The sequence below is a fragment of the Tasmannia lanceolata genome, unplaced genomic scaffold, assembly GCF_043159265.1.
Source record: "Tasmannia lanceolata isolate RefF3 unplaced genomic scaffold, GAP_Taslan_0.1 ptg000035l, whole genome shotgun sequence".
NCBI lineage: Eukaryota > Viridiplantae > Streptophyta > Magnoliopsida > Canellales > Winteraceae > Tasmannia > Tasmannia lanceolata.
The window spans coordinates 1886187-1900700 of record NW_027518712.1 but is presented as its reverse complement, the minus strand read 5'-3'; positions in this window follow the sequence as shown (position 1 = coordinate 1900700).

Here is a 14514-nt window from a genome sequence, read left to right as displayed (position 1 = left end):
ATTTGTCAAACCTTCAAAAAAAATAAAAATAAAATAAAAATAAAAATACAAAGCTTCTTCAAAACCTTTTCAAAAAGATCTTCCCCTAGAGTTAGGAGTCTGTCCTAGCTGTTTAGTGTGTTTTAGAGTTAGGAGTTTGTCTTGATTTGTATCGATATGGTGTGTCCTGTCGTGTGAGTGTCCCTAGAGTTAGGAGGCCTCGAGTCGATCGGTTAGACATTTAGTTGAACCGATGGCTAGACTAGGAAGCATATAGTTAGCCTATTGTTTTCCTTAGGATGCACGGCCTAGTTACACATAGGATGTAGGGCCCACCTGCATTAGCTTAAGGTTAATCAACTTGCATTAGTTATGGCATATAGAGAGTCCTAAAAATTACAATTCACATGAATTTAAACAATTGTGTAAAAAGCTTTAAAAATCAGTCGAGTCTAGTGGATCAAGTCTAGGATAGCGGTTCTAGATGGTTAGGCATCGTAGTTTAGAATAGGTCATTCGAACTACGCTGACTCCGATTCTTCCCGAGGCCGGGATACGTAGCGCAGCTGGGATGGACGGCCATCTTGGTCCGAGTCAAGTCACATTAGAGTTAGGATTTGTCTTGTCCTGTCATATATAGGATTGATTTGTGTTTTATGTTTTGATGTGTTTTCTTACTTTCTTGTACTGATACTATACCTTTAGCTATAGCTTGCATGTATATGTCCACTAGAACTTAGACACCCATTAGGCATGTCACTTATAACCTAGCTTTGCTTACGTGACACATTTTTTTCATTTCATTTTGTGCATGTTTATTTCTTTATCCTCAGGAAATGCATGCTTAGGTAGACGATTCCTGAGAATTGTTCCTATTTCATATGATTTTTGCCCGAAACTCTTTAAATTTAATAATAAATGGCATAAGAGACCAAGTGCTTGCACTCGGACGAATTGGGGGTGCTCTCAGACCTTCTCCATTCGTAATCAGGCACGAACCCATATATATTTCTGGTTATCCATGGTATACAGAGCATATTTTTGTTTAAAGGATCCATGGCCGTATACTGTGGATGGCGACTCTGAGTTTGTTTAGGTACGTTTCAAATCCGGACTTGTTCCCGAATCGAAAGGTATCTCTTTTATATCGCCACTCGTGCTATGCTATGAGGGTGGCATCAATTTCGAGAGTTCCTTGGTAGAGCTCTCCTTCACACGTGGATGATCCTAAAGGCCGCTGGGGGCTCGTCCCCCACCTCTCTCTCGGATCGGAGTCCACACTACCATGCTTCGTTCGATTCACTTGAAACCTTGTTGAGACCTACATAGGATCTGGAACTACCCTATAACTGATTTTGGGACACAAATTCAATTATTTTAAGGAGATTTATTCAAACAGGTTTATTTGGGGTTCGGTCAAAATGGGGTGTCTACATATGTCTGGTGGGAGGCTATCTCAGCAATATGTTTTAAATGCTGAGTTATGTGTCCAGCGTTTCACCAAATTACCCATAAGTCATGTTGAATGAGAAATTTTAAAACCATTTTCTCCCTGAGAGCATCCACCCCGAGTGAAAATACCAAATTTTCTCCCTGAAAGCATCCGCCCCGAGTGAAAATACCAAAATTTCTCCCTGAGAGTATTCACCCCGAGTGAAGAAACCGAATTATCCCAGATAATATCAGCACTGAGCAAAATACCCAAATTCTTCCTGAACGCATTCGCTCCAAGCGTAAAATCAATTTGTCTCTTTGAAAAGCATTTCGCCCCAAGCGTAGAACCTAAATTCTTCCTAAAAGCATTCGCTCCAAGCGTAAAATCAATTTGTTTCTTTGAAAGCATTCGCTCCAAACGTAGAACCCAAATTCTTTATGAAAGCATTCGCTCCAAGCGTAGAACCCAATTTCACCTGAGAGTTTTCGTCCTGAACGTAAAATCAAATTTCTTTTTGAGAGCATTCACCCCGAGTGAAGAAGCCAAATTTTCCTTGAAAGTATTCGTCCTGAACGTAAAACCAAATTCTCCTTGATAGCATTCGCCCAGAGCTTAGAAAAAACCAAAATCTCTCTGAGAGCATCAAGCAAATAATCAAAAGCCTATTCCATTTCAAGACCCCTGAGGCACCTATTCCATTTTCAAACCCCTGAGGCATCCATTCCATATCACAACCCCTACGGTATCTGATCATTCCAATAGTCTATTATTCACAAAATCATCTTCTTCATTCTTCTTTCTCTCCAATCAATTTTGGGCCAGTCAAAATGAATTGTCTGTTCAGCTTTGACTTTCGCGCGACAAGCACGCTCTGCCAAAGAGGGGCATCTGTAGACACCCCATTTTGACCGTGCCCTAAACCTTCCAATTTTAATTAAAACCCGACAAAATCAATCAACTAGGGTCCCAAATTTCACCCCAAGCTAGCTTAGGATCACACCAAGATCCCTGCAAAATTTCGTCAAAATCCAAGCACGTTTGCCTAGCGAACGAGCCGAGAGAATGCCGTAGTATAAACCAGAAAGGGGGCTGAATTTATCAGGATAGGGGGGCGAATTTATCCTAAGAGGGACGTGCATGGCCGAATAAAACAAGATATGCGGGCGCGCTTCATCAATTTTTCGCGCGCCTCATCCATCTGGAGTGCAGATATAAAAAAAATGCTTATAAATAACCATTTAACCCTTGTTTAAAAAAAGAAAAAGAAAAAGATCTTCTTTTCTGGTTTTTCCCCAAATCTGAGAGAGAAACGAGAGAAAAAAATAAATCCGATCCAAACTCTTCCCTCACTTCATCTTCTCCGATTGGACCCCCCATGCCGGCCGGATCTACTTTCGATTCTCAGCTACCCCTAACATCTCCTTTCACTCCCTATCTCTTTGATCTCCATCTCTTGCAAACCTCTGACCGAATCATCTTCTCCGGATCCGGTCGGATTCCGGCCAATTTCCGGTTAGTCATGATCTCATTTCTATCAGAAAATCAAACATAGAGAGAGAAAAAGGGGAGAGCTGAGAAGAGAAAGGGGAAAATAAGGATTTATTAGGGCTTCTCCTCAAATCGTCTTCTCAGGCAAGACTCCGGTCAAGCTCCGATTGAGCTCCGGCGAGCTCTAACCAGGTTTCTTTTCTTGAAATGCTACATTTTATACAGAGATTCTTTCTTTCATAGGTGTTTTCTCATTTGTGCTAATCTAGATCAAGCTTTATCTTCTTCTCAAATCTCAGATTTTAAACTCTAGCAAGCTTCTCAAATCTAGATCAAGCTTTATAACTCTGTTTTCAATTTCAGAGTTATAGAAGTTTTTTTTTCTTTTAAAAATCCTTTTACTTCTTTTTTGTGAACCCTAAATTTGATCTATTTCGGTGAAGATCTCGAGCATCTGATTTGTTTCTTAATGTGAAAAATCTGATTTTCCTTGGTAAACCTGATGATATGTATTCTTTTGGATCGAATTGGCCTTTTATTCTCATTTTGATCGAAAATTTTAAGGAAAAGTGAGAGATCGATGAAAAATTGAGAAATAAAAAAAAAATCAAGAGAAGAGCCAATCCTAGTTGTTTCAAAAGAGAAAGGCATCATTTGAGGGATCGAGTTCAAAGCTTTTAATTTCCTTGAAGTTTTTTTTTTTTTTTTTTTTTTGATATCTGCACTGCAGATGGATGAGGCGCGCGAAAAATTGATGAAGTGCGCCCGCATATCTTGTGTTATTCGGCCATGCACGTCCCTCTTAGGATAAATTCACCCCCCTATCCGGATAAATTCAGCCCCCTTTCTGGTTTATACTACAGCATTCTCTCGGCTTGTTCGCTAGGCAAACGTGCTCGGATATTGACGAAATTTTGCAGGGATCTTGGTGGGATCCTAAGCTAGCTTGGGGTGAAATTTGGGACCCTAGTTGATTGATTTGGTCGGGTTTTAATTAAAATTGGAAGGTTTAGGGCACGGTCAAAATGGGGTGTCTACAGGTCCATATGATGCTTGATGGAGAAATATAGATTGCAAGTTTTAATGAGTAGTGGATGCTATTTTAGGTGGTATTGTAGTTTTTTTGCATTATAATTTAGTTGGATGCTACTTTTTAATGGGTTTTGTTATTTATTCTGTAGTGATGTAGTGATTTAGCAGACATATTGGTTTTTCAATGTTATCTTAGCAATGCTATTTCTATCCTGTGGATGGAAAAAAGGAAAGAAATAAGACTTATTTATTTGGATTTAATAATATATATGATACATTTTTAGCAGAAAAAGGAAAAATAAGACTTATTTACTTGGATTTTTTGAAAAATTTATTGAAATTTTGTTTCCATTTCGACGTTGGACTAGACGCTACCAAACGTTGCAATCGGAATCACTACCGGTTCCCTTGTTGAATTCCAATGGTTACCCAAACATTATAATTGGAATTGCTGTTCCGTTTATCAAGGGAATTGGAATGGGATTGGAATGTGATACTGATATCGGTTCCTGATTCTGACAATGCAAACGGGCCTTTAACGTTTTCCATGAGAATGGTTCACTGCTTTAGGGTAAATTCACCCCCTTTAATGTTTTTCCTTACCTTTTTAAGTTAACGGATAACGTTAAAGGGGGGGGGGGATTTTATCCGTGAGGGGGGGGGATATCATTTCCCTATTCTAATTTTGCCAAAGTTTCTCCTTTGTCTTTTCCAACCTAACACATTCTTAAAGCAAATTCAAAAAATTTCCTTATTTATCAAAACGCCAACCTACAATGCTTTTCTCTCTCCATTGATTCTCTCTCTCTCTCTCTCCAAGTCAAAAAAATTTATCTTCCCCAATGTTCATTTTTCTCTCATTATTCTTTCATAAAAAGGCAAAACAAGATTCTCTTCCCTCTCTCCAACCTTTCTCTAACACAAAGAGACAAAATTTCACTTTTCATCTTCTCTCTTACAAAAACAATAGAAAAGGCTTCTCTCTCTCGCACACTCTCCCATATACACCTTGCTTTAAGGAAAAGTTCTCCTTTTTTTTTCTTCTATACAATATTATTGTCTATTCATTATTTTTACATCGTTCTTTCAATATCCGCTCGATCTTACACTCCGAGGCAACAATGGCGTGTCACTAACATCCATTGATGCGATCTCTACATAGGGTCTCCGTCACCTGCCACACTTCTCCTTCCACGTGCGACGACTCTGCCAACAACGATCGGAACGGTCAATCCCAAAAATCGGGGAAGCATTAACCCCTCTCATTTATTTACTTACTTATTTATCTACATATAATAATTTATGTGTTTATAGTTTTTTAGTCATTTTTTTCTTAAGCTTCAATCATCTATCATTAAATTCACAAAAAAAAAGAGAGGAAAGAAGAGGGAAGAGGGTACTACCATATCCAAGTTAGTCCCTCTATGGATGGGCTTGGGCTAATGCCTTCATCGCCGAATATGGCTTGCTAATGTTCAAGGGTATCTATAAGGCCAAATACTTTCTCCTAAAGAAGAGGAAAGAAGACAGAGGGAACTACCATGATCCGGTATGTCCCTCTAAAGATGGGCTTGGGCTAACATCTTCATCGCCCTAGGCTAAGCATGCATTTGCATTTTACGTGGAAGCTGAAAATTTTGCATTGAAAATTACACTATCTAAATGGCAAAACTAGCAAAAATGATACACATCAAAGTTGTAGGGGACATATTTGGAAACTTTTGATAGTTATGCACTTTGGCCGGTTTTCGTTGAATGGACCGAAAAATGACAATCTCCGGGCAAATTTCAGATTTCAATTCTGCAGTTTTGCTTTTCAAAAGTTCTGATTTAATTTTGCAAAACAGAGGATAAAAAATACATTTTCAAGAAAAGTATTCAACTACAAAGTTTTAGAAAATTGATTAAATAAACTTTTCTCCGATGACAATTTCTGCTGGATCTTGCCAGAAGTGACCGAAAAATAGCCATTTCCGATCAAGTACAAATCTGAAAATGTAGTGTTTTTGGCTGACATCTTAAAAGTAGCCTAACTTTTTCATTTTTCATCCTTACAAGAACCGTAAGATGCCAAATCGAAGATCTCAGAAAGATCTACAACTTTTGTGTGTATAACTTTTATTAGGTCTAACCAGATTTTAATGAAAAATTAAAAATAAAATCTGGACAACATGTAATTCAACTCAATTTCATGACATTTCACATCAAAATTTTATTTAAACACAAGATCTATGAGAATTTGACACAAATATATAATAATACATGCTGATTAGGCTTAGATCTAACTTTGTTAGTTTTAGTTTTGAAGATCTTTAAGGAATTCTCATAAAAAATGTATAAATTCACCATTTTTTTAAGCATTTTTTAAAAATTTCACATTAAAAGGCATCCAAATATTAGATCTATGGGAATTTCATTCAAATTTATGATGAAACATGTTATTTAAACCTATATCTACCAATTTTATCATCAAATTTAGAGTTTCTTTTGAAAATCTAGCCTAAAATAAAAAATCTAAAGGGAAATGCATGCAAAATATTAGATCTAACATCATAGGGTTAAAATCTAGTTAAATATCTTTAAAATGTCAGTTTATATCAAGATCTTGAGTAATTCACCTCAGTTTTTAAGTTTTAGTTGAAAATTCAGGAAAAATGACAAAACTAGGTTTTGTACAGCCTAGTTTTGGCAATTTTCATCAATTTTTAGATTAAATTTATAAATAATTCACATCAAAGGTGTAGTACTTGTCGAGACCTTCGATTTGATAGCTCACGGCAAACTTTTGGCCAAGAAACAAAGAAGTTATGGCCGTTTTAAGATTTTAGCTCTAACATTGTGCTCTTCTTTTGGATCTCTTCTTAAAATATTCTTCTCCTCATTTTTTGTCTTTCTAGATCTTCTTCTCTCTCTATCTCTTGATCTTTTTCTTTCTCTAGAATTCTCTCTCTCTCTCTTTAGAAAGCTTTCTCTGTAGAATCTTCTCTCTCTCCATCTCTCTAAAATTAGATCAAGAACCCTAATTTTTTTTTCAAATGAGAGCCCAAATGCTCTATTTATAGAGTTTTCTTTTAATTTTTGTCCCCCATTATATGCTTTTGACTTTTGATGGAGCAAAACTTATTCTTTGACATCCATCATCTATGAACCATAACTCTTGATATTTGACGATCGCTTTTCAATGCTTGCTTCTGAACTTTCCTACCTTGAATTTATCAGCTTCACATTGTCACATGATGAATTTGATGTATTTGGGAACCAAAGACATCGACTGGAGACATGAAAGGTGTTTCCAACCCATGCCCCTTGTAGAGCATGTATTGCTCACTTCCTTTATTCTTTTAAGCTTTCTATCTAGTCTTGCCCCTGGTATCACTTGTAATGCTTCTAGACAATTCTCCTGTCCTTAAGATGGGTTTATTAATTATTCTCACTCTTTTGGAAGGTAATTCATTTCCAATCGGCATTTACTGGATTAAAATTTTAGTGCCAATATTTATCCTTTAAATTTCTTCCTTGAAAGGTTGGATCGACGTTCCTCCTCTTGTTCAAGCAATTGCTGTGACTCAAGTGATGTTTCATCGATTTCTTCCTCATTTGAGGAGGGAGTCTTATTTTTATTTTTATTAAAATCAGAAGCATACACTGGAACATATAGGGAAGCAAATTTGATTAAATTGAAAGCAACTACATCTGATGACTCATCCTGAACAGGCTCAGGATTCACATTGTCTGACATGAAAATAAATGTAGAAAAAGATTCACCTAAACAATGCATTTATTCAAACTTTATAAGACTGGACTAGATAACTGTAACTTCAACTGCCTGGCTCTGGAGGCTCGGTGAAAGCTGGCTCATATCTGGAATATCATCATAATTGGTACTTTTAAATTTCACTTCTTCTTCATTGCAACTGGACTTGTGCTCCTCAAACCTAGGGCCTTCTAAGCATTGAGATTGGCAAGTGGTACAACATGGTTCTGCATGGGATTATCAACAATATCCGGCGCTTGTTGGAATTCTAGCTTGTGCTCATCAATCAATTTCTAGATTACATGCCTCAAAGTTATACAATGATCAGCACCATGCCCTTGTCCTCGGTGAAAATCACAGTGATCCTGCGCCCTCCATGTCCTGGGGAGTGGATTAGGAGGAGGTTTAATGGGAGGTAAATAGATATTGCTTGAAGCCAATTTTTATTGCAATAGACAGATGGTGGAAACGGGAGAGGGGTAAATTCCTTATTAGGCTTCTGCTGAGGCGCAACCCCTTATTGATTGTATTTGAATACCATAGGGTTCTGCGACTGGTTTGTCCTTGATACATTGTCAACCTTGCCGATCTGAGCTGGGGTTTGTTTCTTGACTTCTTTTGAGCCTGGGTTACTTCTATTATAAACTCCCTATGCCATTACTTCCTCAATTTGCATACCAGCATTGATGAAGTGTTTGAAGTCTGGATAGTATTGGAGAGACATGTGATACTAGAGCTGAGGGGAGATATTCTTCATGATTATCTGGACTTGTTCTTCTTCAGAAGACCGCTCCATCATCTGTGCCGCTAGTCTTCTCCATCTTTTTACATATGTCGGGAAAGATTCCCTTGTGTCTTGCTTAGTTCTTTCTAAGTCTTTTCTGGTGATCTCTATGCCATCGTCATACTTGAATTGCTTGATGAATTGTTCGTCGATATCTTTCCATGTCATATAACGGGTTTTGTCTAGGACCATGAACCATCTTCTAGCAACTTTGGTGAGTGAAACTGGGAACAACTGAGCCATTTGCTCGGGAGATAAACCTTGTGGCTGACACATGATGGTGAACATTTGCAAGTGTGTGATTGGACAACCCACGCCATCATATTTATCAAAATCTGGCATTTGGAAGGTTGCTGGGAGACAGATTTCATGGAAGAGTGTAAGATCACTCGGATTGAAACCCCCTGATCTTGAATCTGAATATCTTTAACTTTCTTTGTAAGACTGTCTAGTTTCTCTATAACTAACTTATCAACCATTGACTGAGAAAGTTTACTGTGATCCTCACTGTAATGTTCTTTTTCAAACTCTTCTTCGGTCTTATTAGGGATAGGAATGAACATAGGTTGGGCAGGTGCTTCAGAAGTAACAACGTGGTACATAGGCCCCTTGTCCTTAAAAAGGTGATGGCCCAAGTTTCTCAGCAAGGTGGGTTTTGATGGTTCGGTTTTCATCTTTAATCTCTTGTAATTGCTTGAGAACTAAGGCGAGAGTATCGACAACGGTAATGGGTGAGGAATTATCTAACTTTTCTGCCATTTGTGAGGACGGGGAGGAAGGAGAAGATGCTAGGGTTATCATAGAGGGTGGTGGAGAAACAGGTCTCCTCTCCAACCGCGAAGAGATCCAAAACCAAGGAGTAGTGGGCTTATTTATGGTGTCAACGTCCTGAAATGGAAACAATGAAGACAAGGTATAAGCTTAACATTCAAGGAGTGTTTTCTACTCAATGATTGAAAAATGATTATAGGCTAAGCACACAATAGGGATGGTGAATATGATGATGAAGACACAACGGTGCAGGGAATGCCCCTAGTTTAAGGACTATTAGAATGAACTCGGAAGGGCCTAACAAATGATCTTGAACAGGGTTGCCCCTAGAGTGAGAAGGAATTCGCCCTAAACTAGGGGATGCAATGAATATAAGAGAATGATAACTTAAGCTGAACGACCGAGAAGGAAAACCCTATCCTAAATGAATAAAATGGTTTAGGAAAACTTTAAGACACCGGATGCATGACCTATAATGATAGGAAATAGAGAGTTAAATCACACATAGAATAGTGAAATACATGTGTGACAATCCAAGAGGGGGGGGTGAATTGGTCAATTAGAAATTTTAGGCTTAATTAGGTGGGAGATTAACTCTTAATCTACTAATTAAGCACCACTTAATCTAACCCTTGTTCAAATAGGAATATTAATGAAAGCTACGGTTTATACATTCTAATCTTGCAGATTTGCTAACCCTTATTCGAATAGATATATAAATGCAATTAGGGTTTATACATTTAGTGCATTTACTAACCCTTGTTCAATTAAAAGCACAAATACAAGTTAGGGTTAGAGTTTACCAATCACCACACGTGCAAGAGAAGGAGAAGAGGAAGCAACCACAAGAGACACAAGATTTTTTTAGTGATTCGGTCTATCACATGACCTACTCCACTCTTCCAAGTTCCTCCTTGGATGCTCCACTAAAGTTGGGATTCTTCAATGGCGAATCACCAAGCCATACACCACAACTCCTCCTACTCCAAAAGGGCACACACCCTTTTCGCCCGAAGCATTGCGAGGGACACTCCATCTTACATGATTCACCTTTCTTCACAGGCCGAATCGGAGACCCTCATGTCTTCACCTTTCTTAATGGGCCGAAGAGGAGACCCTCGTCTTCACAATTCTTAACGGGCCGAAGAGAAGACCCTCACATGAAAAACAAAGAAAATAAAAACTCTCATGCCTTTTAATAGGCGGATTACAACTTTGTATAGCTCACAATCACTTCAAGAAAATACAAATGTAAAGCCCTATGGAGATCCTCTTGATAGAATGTAAAAATCCAAGTTCAAAGAGGTTTAACCTTTCATATAAAAGTTTAAATTCAACAAGATAGGATTTGATCTTGCAAAAAGGTTATTTAGAAAGGCTTAGATAGTGTATATATAGCCCACAAGGAAATATGACAGTTTGGGGGTAAAACCGTAAAATACAGGGTTGAAAAAGTCAACCTGCGCAAGCTCCAATGGCTCTATTTCCAGGTCGCGGCGGTCGACCGAGGCATGATGGTCGCCCGCCCTTATCGGGCTCTCTATTTGAAATTCAAATTTTCATACCGGCGCAGTCGACCGGCGAGGGCAATCTGTTTGAATAAAAATTCGGCTAAAAAATACTATCGCAGTCGACCAGACCTATTGCGATCGACCTCCAAGCCCAACCTGGATGTTTTCTGGATTTCCAGAAAACGTATCCGATGTCGCCCGGCTTACCCCAGTCGACCGGCCCGATAAATTTTGAGATGTCCTAGAGTTCAAGGTAGCATCCCGAGGTCGCCCGGCATAGCCCGGTCGACCGACCCTGAGTAAAATTCTATTTTTAACTTTAAAATCAAGGGACTTTGGGCTTAGGTCTTTGGGCTTAAGTCGTAGGTTTCCAAACACATATTTTGGTGTGTGAAATGATTTTCAAATGTATAAAAAGTTAAGTATGAAAACCATTTGAAAACCTATTGAAAGTGCATTTAAACATAAAATCAAGAGAACTCCAAATACATTCTAAAAATAAGAACCTTGAGTCTTCTTGGAATGTCTTGGCTCCTTTGCACTTCCTTGGACTTCTTATGCTTGAGTGTACATCTTGAACTCTGTCTTGGCTCTTGTGACTTCCTCCAATCTTCATTGCATGTTGAGAGGTGCATGAGGAGTCACCAATGGCTTGTTCAACACCAAGCTTCTTCTTGACACTTGCTAGGTAGCTTGAGGGATCTTTATCTTGAGCTTCTTGACTTGATCATCTCCAATTGGTGATGACTCCAATGTAGGTGCACGTTCTTTGTTCCTTCCTTTCTTGATCCACAAGCTATGTGTTGAGTTGAGTTGTGTAATGGCGATTATGACATGAAATTCTTGTATATGACACAACACCTCAAGGCAACACATCAGTCCATAAATGCTAATCAATTTAGTTTGCTAGCATCAAAACAAGAAGGTAAGGTGAATGATTAACCCATGGGAACCCTTGGGCTTACAGATAGGGTCTAGAAGATAAAGACTGGATGGATGACGTTAAGGTAATGATCCAGGAGGAAGACTAGATATCCCAAGAGATGGATTTTCTAGCCTAGGCTAATGATATTAGACAAATTAGGAGTGCCTAAGACTAAGAATGATGGACCACATTGATAGGGAATGACATCTCTAAAGGGAAAGATGAGATTTATAGAATTTGAGAATTATGGAATTGAATGAGAGGAAATTTTTAAATGATGGGATTGAACAGGAAGAGATGAGGGAGGACACAGGTATTGCTAGACCACTAGGAGAGAAATCACAATTTATGATCGAATGATTTGGAGAGATCGCGCATGATCGATGTGGAAGGATAGATAAAGAAGAGACTAACCTATGAAATCTTGCAAAAGATGGGATCTATATCCTAATCCCAAAGGGAAAGCTTTTAATCTTCTTACATCTTATCAGGTATTACCTGAGGCATCAATCCTAATCCTAATCTAGCGGAGTGGAGAGAGGATCTCGACTCTTGACTTTGTTTGTGTACCTAAAACCGATCGTAGCCATTGGAAGATGGACTACGGCCTAATCTAGACACAAATAGGTAGGATATCCTAATCTAGGCTCACACACGTGATGCATGCGTGTTCGTAGTACATGCATGTGCGGAGTAATCTAGGGGTAAGGCCAAGGGCTCCCCTAGCAAGAATCCGGGTTCGATATACTGTACCAATATCCGGAGTAATAGTACGTGAATAAGCGGATCCGTTTACACAACATAAAGGTACTAGGCTAAGAGTGGAATGCTTCTCTCACACAGAGGCACCAGGTGATGAAATTCCAGCCAACCATGCTAGATAACACTCCGGGTTCTTAAATAGGACGTGTTTGTATGTGAGATGCAAGGGTTTGGACGCAAGTGATATAAATGTGTGAAATAAGTTCTCGCAATCTACGATGCCTTCGGGTTTTGTTAGATTTGGTTTACAGTATAGTGTGATAAGAAAATAGAGCAAAACATACAAAATAATCTATCAAAGAGCAACACAAGCACATAAAATAGAGTTTTTATGAGCCAATTAAAATAAATCCAAATGAGTTATCCTTTGAAATCTTAATGAAGTTATGAAATACAGGTGTGACAATCCAAGAGGGGGGTGAATTGGTCAATTAGAAATTTTAGGCTTAATTAAGGTAAGATTGAAAATTAATCCATTTAATTAAGCACTAATTAGTCTAACCCTAGTTCAAATAGGCATATTAATGAAAGCTAGGATTTAGACATTCTAATCATGCACATTTACTAACTCTTGTTCAAATAGATGTTAAAATGCAATTTGGGTTTAAACATTTCGATCAAGTGCATTTACTAACCCTTGTTCAATTAAAAGCATAGATACAAGTTAGGGTTAGAGTTTACCAATCACCACAAGTGCAAGGAAAGAAAGAGAAGAAGAGTCATCCACAAGGCACAAGATTTATAGTGGTTCGGTCTATCACGAGACCCTCCACTCTTTCAAGTTTATCTCCTTGGGATTCTCCACTAAAAATGAGGTTCTTCAATGGCAAACCTCTAAGCCGTACAAAACGCCTTCTCCAACCTCCAAAGGAGACAAACCCTTTTTGCATGAAGCCTTGGCGATGGGACGCACCCTTTTACATGATTCACCTTTCTTCACGGGCCGAATCAGATATCCTCATCATGTCTTCACCTTTCTTAACGGGCCGAAGAGGAGACCCTCGTTTTCTCAATTGTTAACGGGCCGAAGAGAAGACCCTCAACAAAGAACAAAATAAAAAGAAAAACTCTCTTGCCTCTTAATAGGCTGATTACAACATTTGTAGCTCACAATCACTCCAAAAGAATATCAAAGTAAAGCCCTATTGAGTGCCTCTTGAAATAATGTGGAAATGCAAGTTCAAAGAGGTTTTTCCTTTAATTTTTAAGTTGAAGCTCAAAGAGAAATGAGATTTGATCTTTCTCAAATGTTCAAAAGCTTGTAAAGATATGTTTAATGATGTATATATAGTGTATTTGAAAATATGATCGTTTGGGGTAAAACTGTAAATAACTGGTTTGAAAAAGTCAAGCAGAAAACGCCCCAACGGCTAGTTTGCCCAATCGTCGCCTGGCGAGGCAAACCTGTTAGCTAAAAAATTCGGCTAAAAAACGTATCCGCGGTCGACCGACCCATTGCGGTCGTCCGCCAAGCCCAACTTGGATGTTTTCTGAATTTTCAGAAAATCAATCTGCGGTCAACCGGATTGGCCCAGTCGCCCAGCCTGATAAATTTTGAGATGTCCTGAACTTCCAGGTTCCATCTCGGGGACTTCCAGGTTCCATCTCGCGGTCACCCTATGTGAAATTTTATTTTTAACTTTAAAAATCAGGGGCTTTTGAGCTATGGTCTTGGGCTTAAGTCCAAGGTTTTCAAACACATTTTTGGGTATGTTGATGGTTTTCAAAGATGTAAAATGTCAAGTATAAAATCCATTTGAAATCCTTTTGAAAGTGCATTTAAACATAAAATCAAGAGGACTCCAAATACAATATAAAAGATGTAAACATTGAGTCTTTTTGGAATGTATAGGCTCCTTTGCACTTCCATGGACTTCTTCGGCTTGAGGTGAACATCCTCCAATCTTCACTGCATGTTGTGAGGTGTATGAGGTGTCACCATGGCATGTTCAACTCCAAGCTCCTTCTTCTTGACACTTGCTTAGGAACTTGTGGAATCTTCATGTTGAGCTCCTTGACTTGATCATCTCCAAATGGTGATGATTCTAATGTAGGTGCAAGCTCTTTGTTCCT